Source organism: Rhinolophus sinicus, chromosome 17, assembly GCF_057876585.1.
Source record: "Rhinolophus sinicus isolate RSI-liver-muscle chromosome 17, RSI-T2T, whole genome shotgun sequence".
In the NCBI taxonomy this organism is placed as follows: Eukaryota; Metazoa; Chordata; class Mammalia; order Chiroptera; family Rhinolophidae; genus Rhinolophus; species Rhinolophus sinicus.
The window spans coordinates 151,621,265-151,646,981 of NC_142517.1; the positions used below are offsets into that span (position 1 = coordinate 151,621,265).

At 38.6% G+C, this 25,717-nt stretch overlaps 1 long non-coding RNA gene across 1 annotated transcript in view; it reads left to right on the forward strand.

Moving 5' to 3' along the window:
- The window catches only part of LOC141572364 (uncharacterized), a 97,261-nt gene that overhangs the window by 50,125 nt on the left and 21,419 nt on the right, over positions 1-25,717 (forward strand). The window contains exon 2 of the long non-coding RNA XR_012497722.2: positions 22,900-22,968. This is a non-coding gene — a long non-coding RNA (uncharacterized LOC141572364). The remainder of the gene's footprint in view (positions 1-22,899; positions 22,969-25,717) is intronic.

The window sequence follows — 25,717 nt, forward strand, 5'->3', positions numbered from 1 at the left end:
AAATGCTTTACCTACAATTCCAACTTAAAAAGCTCTGAAAGCCATACGCTTTTCGGTTTTATTTTGCAACTCATTTGGTGGCAAAAGCTGACCTGAACTGATTTGAAGAAATATTTATTTCCTCCAGGGTATCATTATGAAGTACTGTTTCACACCCCATTGGAGCTATTACACAATTTTATGTATACACACTATTATTTTTTTAAAAACCTGAAATATCCTGAATTCTGAAACATTTCTGGTCCTGAAAACTTTAAATAAAGGCTAGTTGACCTGTATTATAAAAGTAGACTTTTTAGGACTGGTATTCTCCGCTTCTTTAACTAGGTGAACTCTTTGCTAAATGTCATCTTAAGCCAATAGCGCTGTTTATATTTTATTTTATATTATATAGAATTTAATTTAGGACCTTGGTTAAATAATTGCTAGAGAATCAAAAAGCAAAAAGGGGACACTGCATTTAGACAGAAGGAGTAATGATAGGAAGAGCTCCCACTCAGGGACTGGAAGAACAAAAGGAAAAGTTTAGAATTATTAGTACCTAGAAAATTGGACAGAGACCCAACCTTGAGGGGTTGGAATTCAAGCCTGTAAAGAGGTGGCACTACTTGTCTGGAGCTGGTTTGTTGGAGGGGATATAATGAGGTTGATTCTGGGAGCGTCAGGAAATGGCAGAGTAGAACCAAATGCTGTTGACAGGATGAAGTGCAATTTTGTTGGAGCCAACAGACAGGAACAGCAAGCAAACAGAAGGCCTAAGTCCTTTCTCCCTCCTCTAGATGACCTAGCTCCTTCTGATGCCCTCTATTAATAGAACTAGCAGGGAGCCAGATGCAAAGGAGGAACATGGTTTGCAGATTTTTATCGACAAGATTCCAAAGCAGAGGATAGAAGGATGGGTTTGCAGCTGAGAGGCAACAGCTGAAAAATGGGCACAGTCCAAATTGTGGGCAACTTGGCATCCATATGTACCCTTCTAAACAAATTTAATTTCTATACAGCAATCATAAAAAATATTTGCAACTACCCTTCATACGACAGATGTTGTTTTCACCTTCTCCTCAAAAAGGAGAGCTGTGAAGCCACAATAGTCAAATTAAATAATATCTTAACATGTCCAATATTTAATATGGGGATGGTCATGGTGTTCATCTGTAGGCAATATTAATTACTCCTTAAATTCAGTCCCAGTCCCAGAAGCATCCACAAATGTATATGTTTTCTTCTGATTCCATAGATTCACAGGTTTGGTACTGAGAGACAAAAGCTTAAAAACCAGCAAAGTACAATAGTCCCCTCTTATCTTTGGGTGATGCCAGTGGATGCCTGAAATCGCAAATAGTACTGAACCTTATACATACTATGTTTTTTTCTATACATAATACCAGTGATAAAGTTTAATTTATAAATTAAACACAGAAAGAGATTAACATCAATAGCTAATATAAAATGGAACAATTAAAAAATTTACTGTAATAAAAGTTATGTGAATGTGGTCTCTTTCACTCTCAAAATATTTATCATACTCGCCTTTTCAATTAAAGGACGCACTTTATGCTTCTCTTTGGCATATCCAAATTGCCTACATCACTACTCTTGTGCTTTGGGGGGGCATTAGTAAGTGAAATAAGGGTTACTTGAACACAAGTAGTGCGATACGGTCACTGTAGATCTGATAACAAGAGGCAGCTACTAAGTGACTAACAGGCGGGAGCTTATAATATAGCGTGGATACACTGGACAAAGGGATGATTCACATTTTGGGTGGGACACAGCAGGATGGCGCAAGATTTCATCATTGTACACAGAATGGCACACAATTTAAAACTTAGCAATTGTTTATTTCTGGAGTTTTCCATTTAATATTTTCAGACCATGGCTGACCACAGGTAACTGAAACCATGGAAAGTGAAACCACAGGTAAGGGGGGAATACAGTATTTAACCTTCTCAAACCTTAACACTTTTAGAGAAAAGAGAACTGGACTCTACGTATACCAAGATGCTTAAGTCTGTTGTCTTTTAGTTCTCGTATAATAATCATGCGAAAAAGAATTACTCTCAGCATGCTAACTCTATGAAGCCTTTCATGTGCATTGCATCATTTAATCTTGACCAGACTACAAGGAAGTAACATTCGGAAAATTTTCAGGTTTATCCTTCGTGATCTTTGACTGTCTGGAGACACAGATCCATAATTTACAAACTCAAACTGACGTCTTTGCTGATGAGAGCATCAAGGTTTCCTCAAGGCTAGTCTGAAACGACTTGTATCACAGTCTCTTCAAGAGCTTAGCAAAGAGTTAGACTCCTGGATTTGAGGCCCAAATATTCTTTCGGTATTTTTGAGGATAAGACACTGGAGTCTTCAGTTCATCAAGCTTCCTAAGAGATTCTTTTGTACATTAAAATTTGAGGGCCACTTTTCTACCTACATTCATTAATTTCAGATTTCCATTAGGCATGCTAACTTTTTAAAAAGAAATTTTCTAAATAATTTAGTGCAGTGCTTAAGAAATTTTATAACATTAAGTTGTTAACAAATTCTTCGACCTCTTACACTTATTAATAACACTTTAATAAAACAGCTGTATGAGTAAATATGTAATGTGCTCTATGATAGTCCACGCAACTTGTGAGGCTTAGGTTCCTAAAAACACCATAGAAGGAGAATTCACACCAAGAAATATTAGAATTTAAAGGAATAAAGAGGTTGGAAGATTTACATCTTATGTGAAAGTATAATTTTATACATATCTTTGTGTAAACATGAAATTAAAATTATACAGATATCTCACTAATTAAAGAGACTATCATTGGGCATTTGACATGTCTCATATTAGTGTTTTACTCTGAATTTGTCTGCTGTAAGTGGCAGAAATTTAAATCAAACTGACTTAAAACTTAAAAAAATTTTTTTTAATTTAAGTATAGTTAGTATACAATCTTATATTGGTTATATTAGTTTCAAGTGCACAATATAGTGATTCAGTATTTTTATAATTTTTATACCAAACAGTGTGATCACCCTACTAATTCTAGTAATCATCTCTCACTGTGCAAACTAATCACTAGTTAAACTAGTCAATATTATTGACTGTATTCCCCTTCCTTTTCTCACCCTTCCCCCAACCCCCTCCCTTCTGGTAACCACCCCTTTGGTCTCTGTTTCAATAAGTCAGTTTTTGATTTATTTTGTTTGTTTTATTTTTAGATTCCACATATAAGTGAAACCACATGGTATTTGTCTTTCTCTGCCTGACTTATTTCACTTAGCATAATACCCTGCTGATCCATCCATGTTGTCACAAATGGCAAAATTTCATTCTTTTTTATTACCTCATAATATTACATTGTATATATACACACCACATCCTCTTTGTCCATTCGTTTATCAATGGACACTTAGGTTGCTTCCATATCTTGGTTATGGTAAGCAATGCTGCACCGAACATAGGGGTGCATATATCTTTTCAAAACAGTGTTTAGTCTCCTTTGGATAAATACAAAGAAGTGGACTTGCTGGTTTGTATGGTATATCCATTGTTAGTTTTTTGAGGAATCTCCATAATGTTTTCCACAGAGGCTGTACCAGTTTGCAGTCCCACCAAGAGTATACAAGTGTTCCCTTTTCTCTACATCCTTACCAACACATATTATTTGTTGACTTCTTGATAATAGCCATTCTGACTAGTGTGAGGTGGTATCTCATTGTGGTTTTGATTTTTGAGCATCTTTTCATATGTCTGTTGGCCATCTGTATGTCTTCTTTGGAGAAGTGTCTTTTCAAAATCATATGACTATCTCAATAGTTGCAGAAAAATTATTTGAAAAAATTCCACATTGATTTATGATAAAAATTCTCAACAAAGTGGGTATAGAAGGAACTTACTTCAACTCGATAAAGGCTATATATGACAAGCCATCAGCTAACGTCATATTCAATTGTGAAAAGATGAAAGCTTTTCCTCTAAGATCAGGAAAAAAACAATGATGCCCATTCTCACCACTTTCAACATAGTAATGAAAGTTCTACCTACAGCAATCAGACAAGAAAAAGAAATAAAAACATCCAAATAGGAAAGGAAGAAGTAAAACTGTCACTTTTTGTAGATGACATGACACTATATATATATATAGAGAAAACTCTAAAGAATACACCAAAAAGTTAATAGAATTAATAAAAAGAATTCAATAAATTAGCAAGATACAAAATTAATATACAGAAATCTGTCATGTTCATATACACTAATAATGAACAATCAAAAGGAGAAATGAAGAAAATAATCCCATTCGCAATTGCATCAAAAAGAATAAAATATCTAGGATAAACTTAACCAAGGAGGTGAAAGACTTGTACTCTGAAAACTTTAAGAAACTGAAGAAAGAAATTGAAAAAGATATAAATAAATGGAAGGATATACCAAGTTCATAGCTTAGAAGCATTGATATTGTTAAAATGACCATACTACCCAACGCAATTTACAGATTCAGTGTAATGCCTATCAAAATACCAATGTCATTCTTCTCAGAACTAGAAAAAATAATCCTAAAATTTATGTGGAACCACAAAAGACCCTGAATAGCCAAAGTAATCTTGAGAAAGAAGAACAAAGTTGGATGTATCATGCTCCCTGATCTCAAACTATACTAAAAAGCTATAATGAAACAGTATGGTGCTGGCACAAAAATAGACACAGATCAATAGAACAGAACAGACAGCCCAGAAATAAACCCTGACTTATACTGTCAACTAATCTATGACGAAGAAGGTAAAAATATACACTGGAGTAATGACAGTCTTTTCAGTAAGTGGTGTTAGGAAAACTGGATAGATACATGCAGAAACATTTAAACCGGACAACTCTCTTACACAATATACAAAAATAAACTCAAAATGAGTTAAAGACTTAAATGTGAGGCCTGAAACCATAAAATTTCTAAAAGAAAACATAGAAAGTGAACTCTTTGACACCAGTCTATGCATTATCTTTTTGGATACGTTCCCTTGAGCAAGGGAAACACAAGCAAAAATAGACACCTGAGACTATATCAAGCTAAAAAGCTTCTCCCCAGTGAAGGAAACCTTTAACAAAACAAAAAGGCAAATACTGAATGGGAGAATATATTTGCCAATGATATATCTGATAAGGGGTTGATACCCAAAATATATAAGAAACTCAAATGACTCAATAACAACAAAATAAACCATCTGATTGAAAAATGGGCAGAGAACATGAAATCTTAAAACTTTTTAAAAAAATTGGTCTACATAACTGAAAAGTCAAGTTGGTTGTCTCAGTTTGATCAGGTACACACATGAGACCCTCAGGGCTCCGTGTCCCTCCCATTCTGTCTTCCCTGATGGCCCCTGCACTGTCTTCATTTCAGACAGGCTTTTCCCAGGAGTGCATAAAAATGGCCACCACCAAGTCCAGGCCTAGAGCACGTCAGTTTGGCCATCCCTGGGAAGAATCCTTCTCTTTCCCAGTAATTCCAGTGGAAATCCCATTGCTGATAGACTCCCCACACTCATGGATCAGAGGAATGCAGAGAAGCTAGATCCTGGTCATGGGTCCTGGCTGGGAATGGAGCCAGTTCTACCAGAATTTGCCCTAAGATCAGGGGAGGATGATTTCTCAAAAGAAAACCAGGGGAGTCTTTTCAGAAGACAAGTATATACCATAGGCAGAAGGAAGCATTAGCTACAGTATGTAAACTGAATAGCGTGTGCACTTGATTTCTATTTACTGCCTTAAGATATGTCAGGGAAATCTTTAGAATCTTCCTCCTTTAGCGCTTCAAAATAAGATGCTTATTAAGTTTGTTTGCCGTTGCAATGGATAACCTTTATACAAAGAGGCCTCTTTTTCCCCCCTTTTTTGTTCCTTATCTTTTTCTCAAATAATCAATACTTTTCTAATTTTTGACTCAGTTTTGATTTTCTCCTCATTCTGGGCCCAGAGATGACGAATAACTAGAAATCTTCAGATTAAAAAAAAAACCAACCCTTTATTTAACCTTTTCGGCATAGCCAACTGAGTATATCTCATTCCCTGCTCCAATACAGAGAATTACATAGATTTACTCATGAGAGAGAACAATGTCATACCGGGTTTAAGCCCACAGTCTCTGGAGTCAGACTGCCCGTATTTAATCCTGTCCTTGCCAGCTGCTAGCTGTGACCCCAGGCACATTTTAAACCTTTCTATGACTCAACACCTTCATCTTTAGAATGAGGCTAACTGCCTCTCCAGTAGCATTGCCATGACCATAAATTAAATGCTCTGATCTGTGTGGTGCATAGTAATGGCTCAATGAATGTTGGCAAGAGCCTTTATTTATGCCAAAGCTCAGAAAGATTGCCTATAGCCTTTTACTAGTATCTTATTTTTGCCCTCCTTACAGACAGGGATGAGTAGCTCCAAGCATGGTGTCTGCTTTCTCTCTACATTCTTTTTTTCTTTGAAAAAATCTTTATTGCAAAACTCTCTACTGCAGTTCTGTCACGTACTTTACCTTCCTCTACTATTTCCAGCTCTCGAGTTCCCCCTTTTTTCATTACTGTCAAGCAGACTGACTCAGCATTCTCTTACACATAGAACAGAAATTCTAGAAGTTGCTGAAAAAGGTATATAAAACTAAAGCCTCATGAACAAAACTTTGGTGATGTCAACTCATGTTGGGAGGAGAGTCTGTTCTATTATTAATTTGTTCTATTGGTTCTTTCATCTATTTCACAAACATCTTGACTGCCGCAGACCTGGGACTGAAAAAGAGTTTGTAAGATGCAATGAGAGGTAAAAAGCTAAATGCTGTATAGACTTGACTCTTAAGGAGAGAAAAAATTGGCCTCCCTTTTCCATTATCATGTACTTGAATTTAACACAAAACCATTTTTACAAAATGATCTGAGTTTTAAAATGTTTTGAAATGAACTTATTATTACTTTGTCTGCATCTAATGAGTCTGCTTAGGATGACAAAGATGATAATTACAATTTGAACTAATAATTGTATGCTTACTGTATTCCAGGCCCTGTTCTAAGTGCTTTATATGAATCATTTAACTTTCCTACACTAGTCATTTCCATTTTGCAGATGAAGAAATTGAGTCTCCATGAGGTAAAGCTTCTTGTCTAAGGTTATGCAACTTTTAAGTATTGATTTTGCAGAATAACCATACATGGCAGTATTTGCTCATTAAGCATATAATTAAAGGATAATCAGAAAACCTAGCAAATAAAAGGGTGTGGGATTATGATAGCTCTTTGCCTCTATTACATTACAGTCATCTACAAGATTCTACATTTTGAAAATTCGGTTTACTTTAGCCTCTCAAAATGTGGCATTTCCACTTTTCTCCCATTTATCTTTTTTATTCATTTGTTTGTTTCTTTGATTTATTCCCTAAACATTCATAGAGTGTCACTCTATAGCAAATCACACGGGATTGAGGTAAATAAGAGACCCTAATTTTCTCTAGAAGAGTAGGTTGTTTTAAATCTGTGGCTGGTCACCTTTAGGAATTGTAAGTTGTTCTCTATTAAATATTTTTAAAAATTTTTTGGATGCTATCGACAGGGAAACTTGAGGTAAGTTAGGAAGTAGGCAAACCTATCACTAGCACTTTACTGGAAAGGTTTTCTAAGGGTACGAAAATGTTCTTTTCAGGGAAGGGTTCTTCATTCTGCCTTGGACTATGTCCACATTATAATTTACTTTCAAGAAACCTGATGATGCACAGTAATAGATAAAGAAAGGGCTAAAGTTGTTAACCACCCATTTCAGAATTATAAGACATTTTTTCTCCATGTTATCACCTTAAGGTATAAGCTGAGTTTCAAAGAGTTTTCAAGGTGACCTCTAAAATTTCCAGTGTTATTATATACACTTGGTAAAAATAATTTGGATTGATATTTTTATTCTTGTTCACTTATGTGTTTCAAAATTATTTTCCTATTTAAAATAATGCCACAGAGAAATTATTCACTGTAATAGATCCTGGCCAATACTTACTTCTTAGGATTCTTCAGAACAATAAAATTTCTAAAAAGCAGATCTACTTGGAGATATACACGGTTCTATTTCTATTAATACTGCTTTATTCTTGTTTTTGACCGGTTCCATCTCACCTCTGATGGAATTCCTAGTAAAACAATACATGACAGTAACATCCCATATCTTTAATATAATAGTAGAGGGAGTATTTCTCACTTTGTTATAATGGCACCTAGACCTCAAGGCTTAGACAATTTCTAACGGGGAAGCTGGACATCTAGTCCAGGATGTGGTGAATTAAAGAGTTTTGGATCGATAGGAGAAAAATGAGAGTGCTGGAAAACAAAGAATCCAAATTCTCATGTGAGAACATCAGATTTTAAACTACTACAAGTCAAAGTTTTATTGGTTGTCAATTTCATTTAATACTGGTTTCTGGAAGCTATGTTAAATTAGTCTGTGCTCTGAAATTTGGAAAGAACTGTCTGATTAAACTTCAAGATTAAGAACTATCCCCTCCCCTCAAGATAACTCTTTAAAATATATATTTGACTTTTTTTCTTGTTGGCAAAACATGAAAACCTAACGCAGAGTAAAGATATAAGATATTCAACTTAGATTTCATGCTTCCATCTTCATCTTTGATTGGAGGTCACTGATTCTGAACATACTTTTTGGTTATTTAATAAGACACACAAAGCTAGGAGCAATTGCCTAGGTACCACAGAGCTGTGGCACCAACATGAAAAATTCAGACTGTTTGGTGTAAACCTCTTAACTGCACTGACAGAGTTGGAGAATGTTCCCTTGGTGAAGCAGCAGAGCCAGTTAGAAGGAAATGAGGCACTGCTCCATATAATGTGTGAATGCTACTTCTCAGGCTTAAAAAGAATGCTTATCGATGGAAAACTGAAGCCATGTGGGAGATGAGCAATCAGCTTATTTATGTAAAAGTACCAGCACTAGCAGGATTTTTCTGTCCCCCATTCCCATTGTGTATGTATTAATGAGTCAGTCTGGTCACTAATCCGAGCACCTTCAGAACTGAACTTTTTGAATTTCTGTAGAGGATCTAGCAGAGAAAACTTTGGCTCTTTATCCAGGTGTCATTGGCTTTTAGCCATCATATTTATGCTTCAAATGCTCAGAGCATTTGAAAGATTTCTTCAAGGTTTTGAGGACAGGAAAGACAGAGTGTCTTTTAGCATTAAAGATATCTTTAAGTTTCTTATTTCCTGTCCCTGGTGTATTCACCTTCAATATTTCTTTCCTACCAACAGATTTCTAAACAGTTCTCCAATAGCATTCCATTTGAAATGGAATTGATTTTGTCTTGAGGTAGCTAACATTAGGAGCTAAGTGCATATTTCCTGTTTAATCATTTCAACTTCGTTTCCTAAAAAATGAACACACTGAGTACTTGAACTTATTCGGTGTTGTAAAAAAAAGAAAAAAAAGAGTACAGACCTTTGGCCCAGAGCCTGAAAAAACCCAATAAGAGCTTAGGAGGCAGCAGTTTGGGAAAGTGGTTAAGTATGTAATTAAAAACAAATCTAGAATCCTCAGATTGCACTGGATAAAACCTCAGAATTTCTGGGGGTCAGTCTCACAAGACACCTAATCCAATCACCATCTGGGGTTTGAATACCATCATACCCTTGCCAATTGGTCACCGTGGTGTATAATGCCTGGTCATTGCAGGGACAGGGAACATAGCACACCCCGAAGCAGTTCTCCCTAACTCTGACCACAAAAGAGCTTTCCTTATGCGAACTCAGAATCTGTGCCATGGTAATTCTTACTCATTGGTTAAGGAGAAATCAATAGTGACCACACAAAACAAGTTCAAAATTCAATTCCACAGCTCATTGAATTTCTAAAGACAGACTGATACCTCCGAGTCTGTCAAGAGTTACTGCATTCCAGCTCTGTGTTGCGCAGACTCCAATTTGTTTGGGATAGTTTGTGACTATGGCACCCGTTCTGAACCCCTTGCTCCAGTTGCAGCCTGATCGGAGCAGAGGAAATCATGATGTCATTAGCCCCATTTCAGGGAGTGGGTTTGTGATTAAATACAGCCTTAAATGGCATGACTGCTTTGACAACTCTGTCCCACAAATGAAATCTATTGAATATAATATCAATTACTAAATCTCTTTCATAGCTACTTACTAAGTAATGTTGCTACCAGCACTCCCCCACACACATCAGTAATAACAACTAACTTTTTGTCCTGTTGCTCTGTGCCAGGGACTATTCAACTGCTTTACATATAGTAACTCAAGCTACTATTAGTTAAGCATTATTATTATTCCCATTTACTGATGTGGAAACTGAGGCAGTTAAGGAGAGATAAAGTAACTTACTGAAGTTGAAAAAGTTCATCAAGGGCAGGACCAGAGAATGAATTCAAGCTCTCTAGTAGTCTATACAAGATAACTCATAATTAGTGGGCTTTTCTGGACTCAAGTAAAAGTCTGGTCACATATTTCTATTAATTTTCAGGTTGTATTGGTTTATCACTCGGATCCAGATTCTTGCGGATCCTAAGCTGGCATCTGATGCATTCACTCTCGTGTTCAATTTCATGTTATTAACAATTGTAATCCTATAATGCTCTCTAAAGCTCATCCAAGACATTGATAAAAATGTAAAGCTGGACAGGCCATGCTAAGACAGACCCTCTCGTGCACCATGTGGAGCCACACTCTAGGCTGATATCTGTCCATTAATCAACAACTTTGGATACAAGTGCTAAACCATGTATGTGGCTTTATAATTATATTATTTTTCTAGCTGAAGGTTTCTCAGCTCTGATGTCACAACACTGGTGTGTTGTAATTCATTGTGAGGTATTTTATAACTAATTTGTTTCTTAAAAAAAATAGGGCAGATTACATATTACCACCAAATTAAAGTCACTCTCATTCACTTCTATTTTATCAAACTTTCTTGAATGTGATAAATAAGGTAGGGGTTATAGCTGGCATGGAAATAATTGTGGATATGTCCTTGGGAGAGTGACAAATAGAAAACTCAACTTTCAAATGTGTTGTTGTGGGGAAAAAATGATAAATGTTGCTCTGGTCCACATTTTTCCACCTTGGTTACAAGGATTTAATAAGAAACTTTGCCAAATTCAAAGTGAGTATTCCCTCTCTCTATTCCCATTGTCATTACCTTGTATTATAGAGTATTGGAATGGATTTTTCAACAAGGTTTTATTCTGAAAAATTTTAAGCATTTTTCAATAGAAAAACTGAAATAATAGTATAATGAACATCCATATACCCACGTAGATTCAACAGTTTATCATATTTGCTTTATCTGTACTTATATGTATGTATTTTAGTCTCTGAACTATTTGAAAGTAAATTACAAGCATAGTGACAATTGTCTCTTGAGTCAATCATTTGCCTGCTTGATCCATTTCCTTTTTATCCTCTACATTGCTTTGTATCTCAGGGAGCTGCTGCTTGCATAATACATTTCTCAGACTCCCTTGCAACTAGGCTCTGTTTAAGTTTTGGCCAATAGGAAGCAATTGTTGGAGATTTGATGTTAAGAGAGAAGAAGACACTATTTCTACTGCTCTTGCTGTGCTTTGGGAAGTGTCTTTGTCAGTATCTTCGTTTATTTCTGTAAAAGAGCTCCTTTTTTCATAGTCCAGTTTCCCACTGGGGAGCTGCTGCCAATTCCCAATAGCTAGCCCTGGCTCTTGGGCTCTGGTAACACTACCTTCTCCAATTGTCCCTCCAGCCTAAGGGATGGCAGTGGCTTTCTGTTTTTGTTAATCTCTGAGTCACTTCTTTGTCCCTTTTTTCCCTTTTAACTCTTCCAACACCTTTTTTGACCAGTTCCCTGTATTGCGTCCTATCTTCTAAACTCTTTTTCTTGTGAGTTCTGTTTTCCTGATTCTAAGTAACACAGCTTTTAAATTCAACATGCTTCTCCTAAATATAAAGCTATTCTGAGAGATCCAAGATGGCAGAGTAGATAAACATTGTGCCTGCTTCCTTCCATGAACACATTAAAATTACAACCAAATCATAGAACAACCAACCTGGAGCATCATCTGAAGTCTAGCTGAAAAGAAGTTTTATAACCAAGGCTATAAATAAGAAGGCAGATAGAGACAGGTAGGAGGGATGGAGACGTGAAATGGGCTAACTCCAAACTTCCATGTGATGGTTGAAAACTGGGAGAGATATCTTGGCCACAGAGGTTACCCTGGAGGAGCAAGGGACCCCAGCTGCAAACCATTCTCCCCAGCCAGGAGTACTAGTGCCAGGAAGAGGAGCCCACACAACATCTGGCTGTGAAAAACAGTGGCAATTCTGACCATCTGGGTGGGAGAGAAGTTTTCAAGAAACTCCTCAGATGTCCTCTTAAATGGCCCCTGCACAGACTCTGTCACTTGCAGGCACTCACTTTGTGCTCTGGTGGAGGGATAGTAACTTTGGGGGTGTTGGGGACATACGAAGGGCAGACTGAGGTGTGTGGCCTTGAAGTGAGGGCTGGAGGACATTCTCCATTTTTGCTGTGTGGGGTCATTCTCCCATGCAGCTGGCAGGCAGGCACCATATTTCCTGTGTTGAGTCCACCCCCACATGCCAAATCTGAATCTGGAGTTTCACTTGCTCCACCTTGCTGACTCACTGGGTTCCCACCCCACCCAACTCCCCCAACACCAGAGGCACTTTCTCCTTAAGCAGCCAGCCCTGCCCACATTGCACTCTTTCTTGGAAAACTATTAGAATCCACAGGCCCCAGGCAGGCAGAGACTGGCTTCCGTGTACTCTGAGACTTTTGCTGAGTAGCTCCAGGCTTAGCACTGGCACAAAACCAGAGTCTACATTAACCTGTTAACCACAATTTTTCCCATTCTGGTGACTCCCTGAAACCTCACCTCACCCAATTTCCATACTATTTTGTGGAGCTACCCCAGGCCCAATACTGGTAATGGACGTCCTCACTTCACAGCATGGCCTCTCCCACAGACCTCCAGGGTTAGCACAGGCAGTGAACAAACGTGGATTGCTTTGTAGCTCCTATCAGGTACTCCTTGCTAGTCACAGGCACGGGTGACTGAGGCCTGCACTGGAGCCCCTCACAAGTGGCCCCAGAACAAACATACTTGGAGGTTGGCTCAGACCAGAGCAGAGCACCATCCAATTAGCTCTACAAGAGGCACACCCAAAGGCCAGTCTCAACAGGCATCAGGCCCACTGGGGTGAATCCCCTCAGTGGAGTAAGCCCCCTTTACAGCAGCCTTTAAGTTGTTGTCATGGCCAAACCCCACAGCAAATCAGCCTTAGGGTCAAGCCCACCCACTGATGTGCCCATAGCAATCAAGGCTCAACTATAACAGAAGGGCACACACAACCCACACAAGGAACACTCCCAGAGCACCCAGAATAGGTGACCAGGGAGACTATGCCAGGGACCCACAGGGCATCTGCTACATAAGGCCACCCAGCCAAAAAGTGGGAAACATAGCAGATCTACCCAATACACAGAAACAAACAGAGAGGCGGACAAAATGAGGAAACAAAGAAATGCATCCCAAATGAAAGAATAAGGGAAAGCTCCAGAAAAAGAACTAAACAAAATGGAGGCAAGCAACCTACCAGAGACAGAGTTCAAAACAGTGCTTATAAGGATGCTCAAAAAACTTAGTGAGAACTTCAACAAAGAGATAGCAAGCATGAAATAGGACATAGAAAACCATGAAAAAGAAACAGTCAGAAGTGAAAAATAACTGAAATGAAGATGCACTAGAAGGAATCACCAGCAGACTAGACGAAGCAGAGAACTGAATCAGCGATTTGAAAGACAGGGTAGTAGAAAACACCCAACTGGAACAGCAGAAAAGTAAAAAAGGACCCCCCAAAAATGAGAATAGTTTAAGAGACCTCTGGGGCAATATCAAGTATAACAACATTTGCATGATAGGGGTACCAGAAGGAGAAGAGAGAAAGCAAGGGATTGATAACTTATTTGAAAAAAGTAATGACTGTAAATCTTCCTAATCTGGTAAAAAAAAAAAAAAAGACATACAAGTTCAGGAAGCACAGAGAGTCCCAAACAAGATGAACCCAAACAGGCCCAGCATTATAATTAGAATTGCCAAAGTGAAAGACAAAGAGAGAATCCTAAAAGCAGAGAAAGGCAACTAGTAACTTGTAAGGTAGCTTCCATAAGATTGTCAGCTGATTTGTCATTAGAAAATTTGCAGGCCAGAAGGGATTGGCATGAAATATTCAATATGATGAAAAGCAAGGACATACAACCAAGATTACCCTACCCAGCAAAGCTATTGTTTAAAATCAAAGGACAGAAAACGAGCTTCCCAGACAAGAAAAAGCTAAAGGAGTTCATCACCACCAAACCAGTATTACAAGGAATGTTAGAGGGACTTCTTTAAGACCGGGGGTGGTGGGGGATGGGAGGGTGGGGGAATATCAAAATTATGAATAATAAAATGACAACAGCTACGTATCTATCAACAATTATTTTCAATGTAAATGGATTAAATGCTGCACTCAAAAGACATAGGAGGGCTGAATGGATAAGAAAACAAAAACCTTACATATGCTGCCTACAAGAGAATCACTTCAGATTGAAAGACACACACAGATGGAAAGTAAAAGAATAAAAAAAGATATTTCATGAAAATAGAAACAAGCAAACAAACAAAAACCCAACAACTGGGATAACAATACTTATACTAGACAAAATAGATTTTAAAACAAAGGCTATAACAATAGACAAAGACCCAATAATCCCACTTCGGGACATTTATCTGAAGAAACCCAAATGCTACTTCGAGGAGACTTGTGCATCTATATGTTCATTGCAGAATTGTTTACAACGGCCAAGATGTGGAGGCAGCGTGGGTGTCTGTCAATAGAAGAATGGATAAAGAGGAGGTGGTACATATATACAATGGAATATTGCTCAGTCATGGAAAGGAATGGGTTCTTGCCATCTGCGGCAGCATGGATGGACTGGGAGGGTACTGTGCTGAGTGGCATGAATGACAAAGAGAGATGCAATGTGATTTCACTTATATGTGGAAGTTAAAGAACAAAATAAACAAAGAAAACAGAAACAAACTCATAGATACAGACAACATATTGATTGTTGCCAGATGGGAGGAGGTTCGGGGATGAGAGAAAAGGGGGAAGGGATTAAGAATTACAAATTGGGGGCTGGCCCGGTGGCTCAGGCGGTTAGAGCTCCATGCTCCTAACTTGGAAGGCTGCCGGTTCGATTGCCACATGGGCCAGTGGGCTCTCAACCAGAAGGTTGCCAGTTTAATTCCTCGAGTCCCGCAAGGGATGGTGGGCAGCGCCCCCTGCGACTAAGATTGAACACAGCACCTTGAGCTGAGCTGCCGCTGAGCTCCCGGATGGCTCAGTTTGTTGGCTCAGTTGGTTGGAGTGCATACTCTCAACCACAAGGTTGCCAGTTCGATTCCTCGACTCCCGCAATGGATGGTGGGCAGCGCCCCCTGCAACTAAGATTGAACATGGCACCTTGAGCTGAGCTGCCGCTGAGCTCCCGGATGGCTCAGTTTGTTGGAGCGCTTCCTCTCAACCACAAGGTTGCCAGTTTGACTCCCGCAAGGGATGGTGGGCTGTGCCCCCTTCAACTAGCAACAGCAACTGGACCTGGAGCTGAGCTGTGCTCTCCACAACTAAAACTGAAACAGCAACAACTTGAAGCTGAACAGCACCCTCCACAACTAAGATTGAAAGGACAACAACTTGACTTGGAAAAAAAAAAAAAGAAGTCCTTGAAGTACACACTGTTCCCCAATAAACTCCTGTTCCCCTAAAACAAACAAACAAAAAAGAAGTACAAATTGGCTATTACACAGTAATCATTGGGATGTAGGGTATAGCATAAAGAATATAGTCAATAATATTGTAGTAACTGTGTGTGGTGTCATATTGGTACTAGATTTGTTGGGGTGATAGATGGGAAAGGATTGGTGGAAGGGTGAAAAAGCTGAAAGGATTAAGAAGTACCAAGTGGTAGTTACAAAATAGTTATGAAGTAAAGGATGTAAAGCAAAGCACAGGGAATATAGTCACTAATATGGTAATAACTATGCATAGTGCCAGGTGAGTACTAGACTAGTCAGGGGGATCACTTCTTAAATTATACAAATGTCTAACTACTATGCTGCACGCCTGAAATTAATATAAAATAATACTGAATGTCAACTGTAATTGAAAAATTTAAAAAGGGATGAAAAGATGAAGGGGAATAAGAGGTCCAAATTTCCAGGTATAACAAATACGTCATGGTGATATAACGTATAGCATAGGGAATAGAGTCAGTAATATTGTGATAGTGTGGTACGGTGTCAGATGGTTTCTGGTCTTATCATAGTGATCACTTCTTTAGGCATACAACTGTTGAATAACTATGGTGTACTCTTGAAACTCATATAATATTGTATGTTAGCCATATATTAATCAAAATCTTTTGAAAAAAGTGTAACATGAAGAAAAAAACTAATGGGAAAATAGTGGGGGAATTTGTATCACAAGCCTTCTAATTGTACATTAAAATAATATAAAAATTAATATAAAAATAAAAAAATTAAATTACCCCCCCCAAAATAAGGCTATTCTTCTATCAACCTCAATACTATTATCACTTAAGAAAATTACTAATAACTCTCTAATATCTAATACTCTTGTTGTATTAACATTTCCTCACTTGTGCCCCAAATAATTTTTATAGTGATTTCTTCAAACTAAATTCAATCAAAGTTCACTCATTGCATTTGATTGCTATGTCTTTTTGTTTCTCTTAATCTGGAACATTCCACCATTTTTTCCCCATGACACTGACTTTTTTTTTCTGGTGTAATTACTTGGTTTATTAGGAGAAAAAACAATGAGATGTTTGTGCATCTTCTGGAGGACATTGACTCTTTGAGAATATCAGATCAGTTGTCTTGTAGAACATTCCACATTCTAAATTTTTCTGATTTTTTTCTCCTGTTGCTGCTGGACTTATTCCTAAATACCTTACATTACTTATAATCAAGAAGTTAAGAACAAAGTCTTGATTCAATTCAAGTCAAAATCTTTTGGCAAGAATATTCCATAGATACTGCTATTTATTTCATATTGTGTCGCATCAAGAAACAACATGACAGGATATCCCACTATGAGTGACAAAATGTTTACACTTAGATACGATTATGACTAGTACATCATTTAAGTAGTCAAATGTAAGGGTATTTTTCACCTTTGCATTTTGTTTTTGGCATTTTTGTAGCCTTGTATGACAACTAATTGAATATTAGTATTACATTTCTGCTGTATTTAAAGCTTATGATGTGTGTGTGTGTGTGTGTGTGTGTGTGTGTGTGTGTGTAACTTAGTGATATTTGTAATTTCTATGGAATACTACCTTGGAGATTGTATGTGTTCTGTGTGTATTTGTGAAATGAATAAGGAATGGCCAGCCATAAATTTTATAGCAGTGTGATTGCTTGCTGTTATATCCTAGTTTCTCTTTCACTGACCTCTTTCTTTTTTGCTAATCTCCTTTATTCCTAACCTTTACTCCAGTAAAGACACAATGCAATAGAAATGTGTTGGAACGAAAGTCAACTTGCTTTCTGCCCATTCAAATCAATTGACTCAACATGTCTGAAAATGAACTCATCATCTTTCCTACCAAACTTGCTGTTCTCCCTTTACTGCTTAAGTTAGTGATTGGCATCATTCAATAGCACTTAGCACCAAGTGAGCATTCATCTTTGACCCTTGACTGTCACTCACATCTCTCATCCAATTATTCCCCCAAATGTGTCCATCCTGCCTCCCTGGCTGTGTCTTCCTAAATAACTTGAATCTTATTACCAGTACTCAAATTCAGTTTTCACCTACTCTTATGTAGACTCATTCAACGACCGGCCTCTCTGCTTCCAGGCTCAAGCCCTCAAATCTCCCACCTTACTTTCAGGAAGTTCATTCTTATATACAGATATTCTCATCTCAGTCTGCTGCTTAAAATCTTTTAATTGCTCTCCATTATCTACAGGATACAAGGCCCTCCATATCCAGATACTATTCTGCTCTCCAGTCTCACATCTTGATGCTCTGCTTCTGGCACCCTCTACATTAGTCTCCACACGTTACCGTTCCTCAATAAACGATGCTGTGTTATCTACACACTTGTGCTTTGCTATGCCTCCTCCCTGGAATATCCTTCTATGTTGTGCTCACCTGGTTATCTCTGTGCATGTCTCAAGTCTCAGCTGAAGAACTGTCATTATGTGAATCCTTCCCTGACTCTCTCAGACAATGTACCCTTGAATCCCAGTACCTAGCCCAGTGTTGACACAAGTAGGTGATCAGTACCTGTCCCCCTACCCCACTGAAGGGAGTACCCAGCCATACTTGTCCCTGTAACCCTCAAAGGGCTTTCCGTGATCCTTCCTTCTACCTGAATTAAACCCCATCCTCATTAATCTCTTTCTTCAAAAAGCTTTCTTTATTGCCTAGACTTGTGATGGCTAGCTATAAAGATATTAAAAATATAAAAATATATAAAAAAAAACGAAGACTCAAAGCTTGAAGCAGAGATCCTCAGACCAGCATCAGGGTCCCTGCATAGACCTGTAGAGAAAGCCTGTGTATAGCTGTCTAATGAGGTCATAGAAATCATCAGGCCAGAATATGTCACTGCCAGGAGTAGGGCCAAGATCCGAATCAGGATATCCTTTACAGCCGGGTAGAGCTCTGTGATTAAGTTCTGCTTAATGGGACGTAAGTAGAAGTATCATTTGCAACTAATGAGAAAGATCTTTGGAAGGGAGTTGTGTGCCATTCTTTGACCTCTCATTCTTCCTGTGGGCTGGAGTAAAGACACAGTGGTTGGAGTTCAAGGAACCAATTGGACATGAGGTGATATGCAAAGAATGACAGAACACAAAGTAGAAGGACCATGGATACCCAATGATTTTGTGAAACAGAGCTGCCATCCTAGCTCAGGACTATGAAACCATTCCTCACAGCTAATGGGTAAGCATAGATAAGGTGCTGCGGGATGGGACATGGGCTTAAAAAAATCTAAGCTGAGTCTTGAGAACATTGGAGTTAATTGCAGGAAGAACATTCCAAGAGATGCAAACTCCATTAATATATGGACTAAGTAATGAAGTAGCATAGCATATTTAGGTGATGACAACTAAAACCTAGGATCATCGATACATAAGAGAGAGAGCAAAAGCAGGTTACAGATAAATAGTTTACAGAAACAGGTTAAAAACACATAGAAGATTGACATTGCTTCCTACCCCAGAAACTGCTTCCTACCCCAAAAACTGCTTCCTACCCCAACATCAATTCTCCCCTTTCTTCTTGACTCTGGTAAGTCATTAGTCTTATTAACCAAATATTTCTGTTTCTTCTCCTTTTGATAAATGGTAGAATTTTACTTCCCTGCCCCTTGTAATTAGATGTGGCCATGTGACTAGCTTTGGCCAATAAAATGTGAACTTTACGAACCAAAGTGAGATTCATTTCCTCCTACCCCCCCAACCCCCACCCTGCTTTGATGACTGGCAATGTTTCTGACACTGGTTCAGCGTTTCAGAGTGAAGACACCATAGATAAGAGCCCTAACACTCCAGGATGGTCATGTAATGTGAGAGAAAAATAAACCTTTCTTGTGTTAAGCCTCTGAGATTTAGAGATTGTTTGTTATTGCAACATAATCTAGTTTATTCTGATAGATAGGATCCTGGTTTTATTTAGAGTGGCAATGCACTCAGATGAGATAATATTTCCCAGACTCCTTTGCAGCCAAGTATTGTCAGATAACCAAGTGCTGGTTGTAAGACATATGTGGAAGTATTGTCTATAACTTCTGGAAAAACTGCATAAAGAAAAGTTATATAACTGGAGAGAATGCTTTTCCCTTCTGCCCTTCCTCCTTTCTGTTATCTGGAATTCAGGCAATGATCACTGGAATTCAAAGAACTATATTGGACCATGAAGCAATGCATTTCTTGTAAAACTGAATATGCAATTACCATACAACCCATCAATTGCCCTCTTGGGCATTTATCCCAGATAAATGAAAACTTATGTTGACATAAACACATCCATGAATGTTCATAGCCCTTTTATTCATAATAGCCCCAAACAGCAATCAACCTAGAATTTCTTCAACAGGTGAATGGTTAAAGAAACTGTGGTACATCCATATCATGGAATACTACTCAAAAATAAAAGGGAACAACTTCTTGATACAGGATATATGCAACAACCTGCATGAATCCCCAGAGAATTGTGCTGAGCAATAAACTTAAAATATTACATACTGCATGATTCCATTTACATTCTTCAAATGACAAAATTACATACACAGAGGAAAGATTTGTAGTTTCAACTTGTGCAAGTTGTGTTGATGAAAATGTTGTGTATCTGGACTGTTATCACTGTCAATATCTTGGGTCTGACGTTGTATCATAGTTTTGCAAGATGTTACCTTTGGAGAGAGAACTGGGTAAAGGGTATGTAGAATCTCTCTATCTTATGTCTTCAACTGCATGCAAATCTACAATTATCTCAAAAACATTTAAAACTCCCTAAAAAAGCTAAAAAAGGGAAATAAACAGTAAAAAAGTCTGAGATTTACCGCGGACCAATTGAAAAAATGGTCTCTAGGGCTTGGACCTGGAGATGGATCTAATGTTGCAGATGAATCTAATGCTCAGCTGGACTTGAATGCTAAAGAGGTCTTCTGAAAAATCGTACTACACACTGTCCCTAGGCTTATTCTAAGGCCACAAAACAGCCTTATTCCTAACCCCAAAACAGATTATACAGGCAAAGTACTGTGGAAGAGATAGGAGAATGAGAGTAGGAGTTCCCAGGATTTCAGTTTATTGCCCACCATGACCAAAAGGTGCTTCCTACACAACCTCTGCCAAGTTAAATGGGTAGGTGGGGCTCAAACACTTTGTGTAGACACCACAGTCCTGCAGGAAAACCCCAGGTGGACAACTACTTAGGCAGAGGACCTGTTGATTTACCCATCCTCTGCCCAAGCAGGGCAACAGAGGATGGGACAGAGATGGCAGGGCAAGACAGAGGAGCCTATGCTGCCATTGTTTTGCCAGGAATGATACACCAGTATCATTAGGCTGGAGTTTTTAGGCTATTGCTCCACCCAGGAGAGAGGGCTCTGGTTGAGGGAATCCTAACAGAAAGGTGGTGGTGAGTGTGTGGGGCGGGGGGTGGTGAAAGGCTGGTGGTGAGAGCTGAGGAGGGTCAGCTAGGAGTGGCTCTTCACACAGGGCAGTGGGGAAGCACTTAGAGTCTTCTGACCTCCCAAGGGTGGTCTTTGAAGATGCCTCGGGAGTTTGAGGTCAGTTCGACGTTAGCCAGAAAAGGAGTGAAAGCCAGCAGAGACAGGACCACCAAAGCATCTAGTTACGTAAGAGACCCTCATACCTTGTCAATGCCTTCTTCTTGCCTTGGAACAACAGAATAGCTGGTGTAATCGTTCTCAGTCCTGGCTGCTCATTAGCATCACCTGGGAGCTTTGGAAAATATTGATACCTAGACCTCACCCACAGGCACCTCACCTCATGTCTGACTCTGACAGACAGACTCTGTAAAACCTGTGTTACGTTACCTGCCAGAGACACAGGGCAGGGCATGTCCCTTATGGGGCTCCTCTCCATCTGGGGTGCAGGTCACCCATCAAAGATATACCAGAACTCAAGACCTGCCTTCAAGATTAAGCCACTATCTACTAGTGGTTGTGGCTTCTCTGTGCTGAGTGTAAACATATGACAGTACAGACAGGAAGAAGCTGGAGAGATTACAAAGTAAATGTAAGAGAGTGCAAGGAAAACATGACAAATTGAAGTCACAGGATGGGAGGGTGGGAGCATCGCTGGAGGCTGGTAGGGCTTATTTTGCATAGGCATAGGGAATGAGTTATTAGTGAAAGTGACAACATGGCTTTCACAGAGATGGAAGGTGCCTTTTACTAAAGGGGAAAGTACACATTACTTAGAACAAATCTCATATCATACCTTAATGTTTACAAAAGAGACAGAGAGAGAGACCAGAAAAGAACAGATTTCCCAGGGGAGGAAATTGCAATGAGAACAAGTAATCTGGATCAAGCCAGAGCATGTTTGAACAAAAAGAGTACCCAAGGACAGAGGAAACTCTAAGGATAAGATAGGATTTTACACAGCAGGAACCTCTGCTAGGTTGATTTTAGACTATTTTAAAGTAGGGAATGTAATCAAATGCCAGGGCAAAACATTCGATGAACAAATACTATTTTCTACAGATTTTGATGCTTGAAGGCTTTTCCCAAGTTCAGAATCAATATTTTAAAAGTAAGAACAACTTTAAATTCCAACAATAGAAGAACGATTAAGTAAATCATAACCATAGCACATACCATGAGATGGAATAGTATGCAGCCTTTAAAAATGATATAGATGACAGTTTGCAGATGACATAAACCCAAGGTAATACAGGTTGATTAGGTTTTAAAAAAGCAACATACAAAATATGTGTGCTTACAACTACGTGAAAAATATGTATTTTCTTTTATACTGGCTTTGCTATTCATTTCTGAATATTCTTCGGTGAGTATGTATTATTTTAATAATCAGAATCAAAAGATAAATGTTATTTATAAGCTTGTAGCCCTCTTTCATGCTCCAGACCCATATTTTTCCTCCCATATGCTCACAGCAGGGAGTTTTGATACCTCTGCTAGGTTCCCAGCCACTTATCTCGCCTCTAGGCTGAAAACATTGCATTTGTTCCTCAGACATCCTTTTCCCAGTGCTGGCTTTGCCAAATTTTTTATTTCTTTTTTCTGAACAGTGGCTTTTTTCCCTCTGAAGACACCCATATCAACTTGAGGAAGGTCTCCCAGAATCTTGTGACCTCTAGGTGAGTATCCTCCAATATTCAGCACATGGTGTCCTCTATAGAGTTTGTATTATTTTCCTATTTCTGAATAACAAATGAGCACAAATGTGGTGGCTTAGAATAACATCTAGTTATTATCTCACAGTTTCTGTGGGTCAGGAATGCAGGTATGGGTTAATTGGTTCTTCTGCTCAGGGTCTCTCAAGGTGTTGGCTGAGGCTGAATCTGAGGCTTAGGATTCTCTTCCAAGCTCAATGATTCTTTATTTTCTTTTGTTTTTGCCAGAATTCAGTCTTTTTGTGATTTCCAGACTGACATCCCCATTATCTTGCTGTTTATTGCCTGGGTGTCACTCTCAGCTTCTAGAAGCTGCCCTCAGGCCCTGGCCACATGGCCCTCTCCCGACCACATGGCAGCTACTTCTTCAAGGCCTGTGGAGAGCAGCCGCTGCTGCCGCTTTGAGTCTCTTTTAGGGGATCACCTGATTAGGTCAGACACACCCAAGGTACCACTTTTTAAATTTAAGTATAGTTGACACACAACATTATATTAGTTTCAGGTGTACAACCCAATGATTCAACTTTTATATACTTTTTGATGTGATGATACCTCCTTTTGACTAACTCAAAGATGACTGAATAGGGACCTTTTTTACATCTACAAAATCCCATCACCTTTTATTGGGGTGATCACTTTGTAAGTTATATAAATATCTGATCACTGAGTTGTACACCTGAAACTAATATAATATTGTGTGTTAACTGCAATTGAAAAATAAATAAATAAATAAATATATATATATATATATATATATATATATATATATATATATATATATATATATATACACACACACACACACAAAGAAACCCTTCACCTTTGCCATATAATTTAATTTAATTATAAGAGTGCAATCCCATAATATTCACAGGTCCTTCCCACAGTCAAAGGGAGGAGGTTATACAGAGTGTGAAAAACAGGGAATGGAAATTTTGGAGACCATGTTAGAATTTTGCCTACCACAAACTTATAGAAGTAGATTAAGGGTACTCAAATATTGGATTGGAATTTATTTAAAATATATTTTAACTGAAATTCATGATAGAAGTAACACATTCTTAAGTGTATTATATACAATTTGTGTGCAGATTTCAGCATAAAACTTCTCTTGCTTGAAGAGTTTCCTAAGAATACAAGATAAGCTACTTAAAAAAAAAAAAAAAAGTACCATTTGCAATAGTTACCTGTGGTAATCTGGATTTTCTTGATACTATAAAACCAATGAATGAGCAAAACAATCAACCAACCAACTAAACACAGCCTAGAAATAAATGGGATGCTGAGGAGAATAAAAGAATACTTACCATTTTTTATACTGAAGGGAAATTGCATTTCAGATTTCCTTTGAAACAAAAAAGTCCTGCTGTTAAAAAATTTGAAACTGTTTTCGGAAATAATCACTGAGGTAGGGTGGGGTGTGTGACGTTATTGAGGCAGGAGGGGTGGGGCAATGAAAAGATGTGTCTGATATTTTCCAGCTCTAGGGTTAAGCTGTTCTCTTAACACAATGTGCCATAAGGAGCTGCTTCTGGGAAACAATTTTAAAATCTAGCCTGCTCTCTTACCTTATAGCCAAGCAGCACTCCAGTATTCCCAAGCCAGCTGGGATGATAACAATAATGGCTGGCATTTTTTATAGCACTTACTGTGTATCAGGTATTGTTCAAAGCTCTTTTTATATAGTAACTCATTGAATCCTTTCAATAACTCCGTGAGGTAGGTGGACTATCACTATTGTTATTACAGATTAAACCCACAGCTGGTTTTTATTTTCATCTTTTCTGCTTGGTTGCTCTATCCTACGTTACTTTTCAATACTGTAGCTCCTGCCTCTCATTCTCTCTTTTCCTTTTCTGCGTCAGCCATTTTGTGCAGTCACTGATCTTGTGGTTAACTCCTTTACCTAGAAGCTTTTAGTCCTTTTGCGACTAAAAGTCGTTTCCGTCATTAGAGGAGAGCCACGTTTTCTTATGTTTCTTGGAATGGCCTTATGGATAATGTAGGCTGCAGAACATTTCCACCATTCCCAAGGGAAGAGGTTTTAGAGTGCTTTGGTTGCAAGTGGCTGAAACCCAAGTCAAATGATCTTAAGCATAAAGTAATATATTAGCTTTCATAGATTGTAAGGGTACTGGAGGCTGACAGAAGTGAGCACACAGAAGAAGATACAGTAGCTCACAGAAGAACTTCAGGCACCACAGCCTCAGGAACAAGAACTGGGCGCTAATCTCTCAACTCTTGCCTCTGGTTGGCCTCAATTTGCAGCTAGGATGTCTCCACCTGGCAGAGGAGACAGCCATCACTAGTAGCTCCAGGTCTGCATCTTCCCATTGTATACACCTCCTGAATCAAGAGGGTTTCTTTCATCCAGCATCTGAGTGTCACTCTCAGGGAAATAACATAATTGGCCTAGTTCGGGGCCTACGATACCCTGTGATTCAAGGGCAGCGGTGAAGCTCTGCCTCTGGGTTCACTGGGAGAATAGGAGCTCCTCAAACAAGGACAGAGGGCTGTGTTTCAAAGGGGATGGAGAATCATGCTATGTGACACAAACCCTAGCTGCCACTGCCCACTATGGTAGGGAGATCCTCAAACATAACCTTGCCTCCAATAAAGTGTCTCTCCCTAACATTCAGCTTTTATTTGGGTGACACGATTTAAGGGGACGGTGAGCACTGTGTGTAAACTGGAGAACACAATTCAGCAAGAA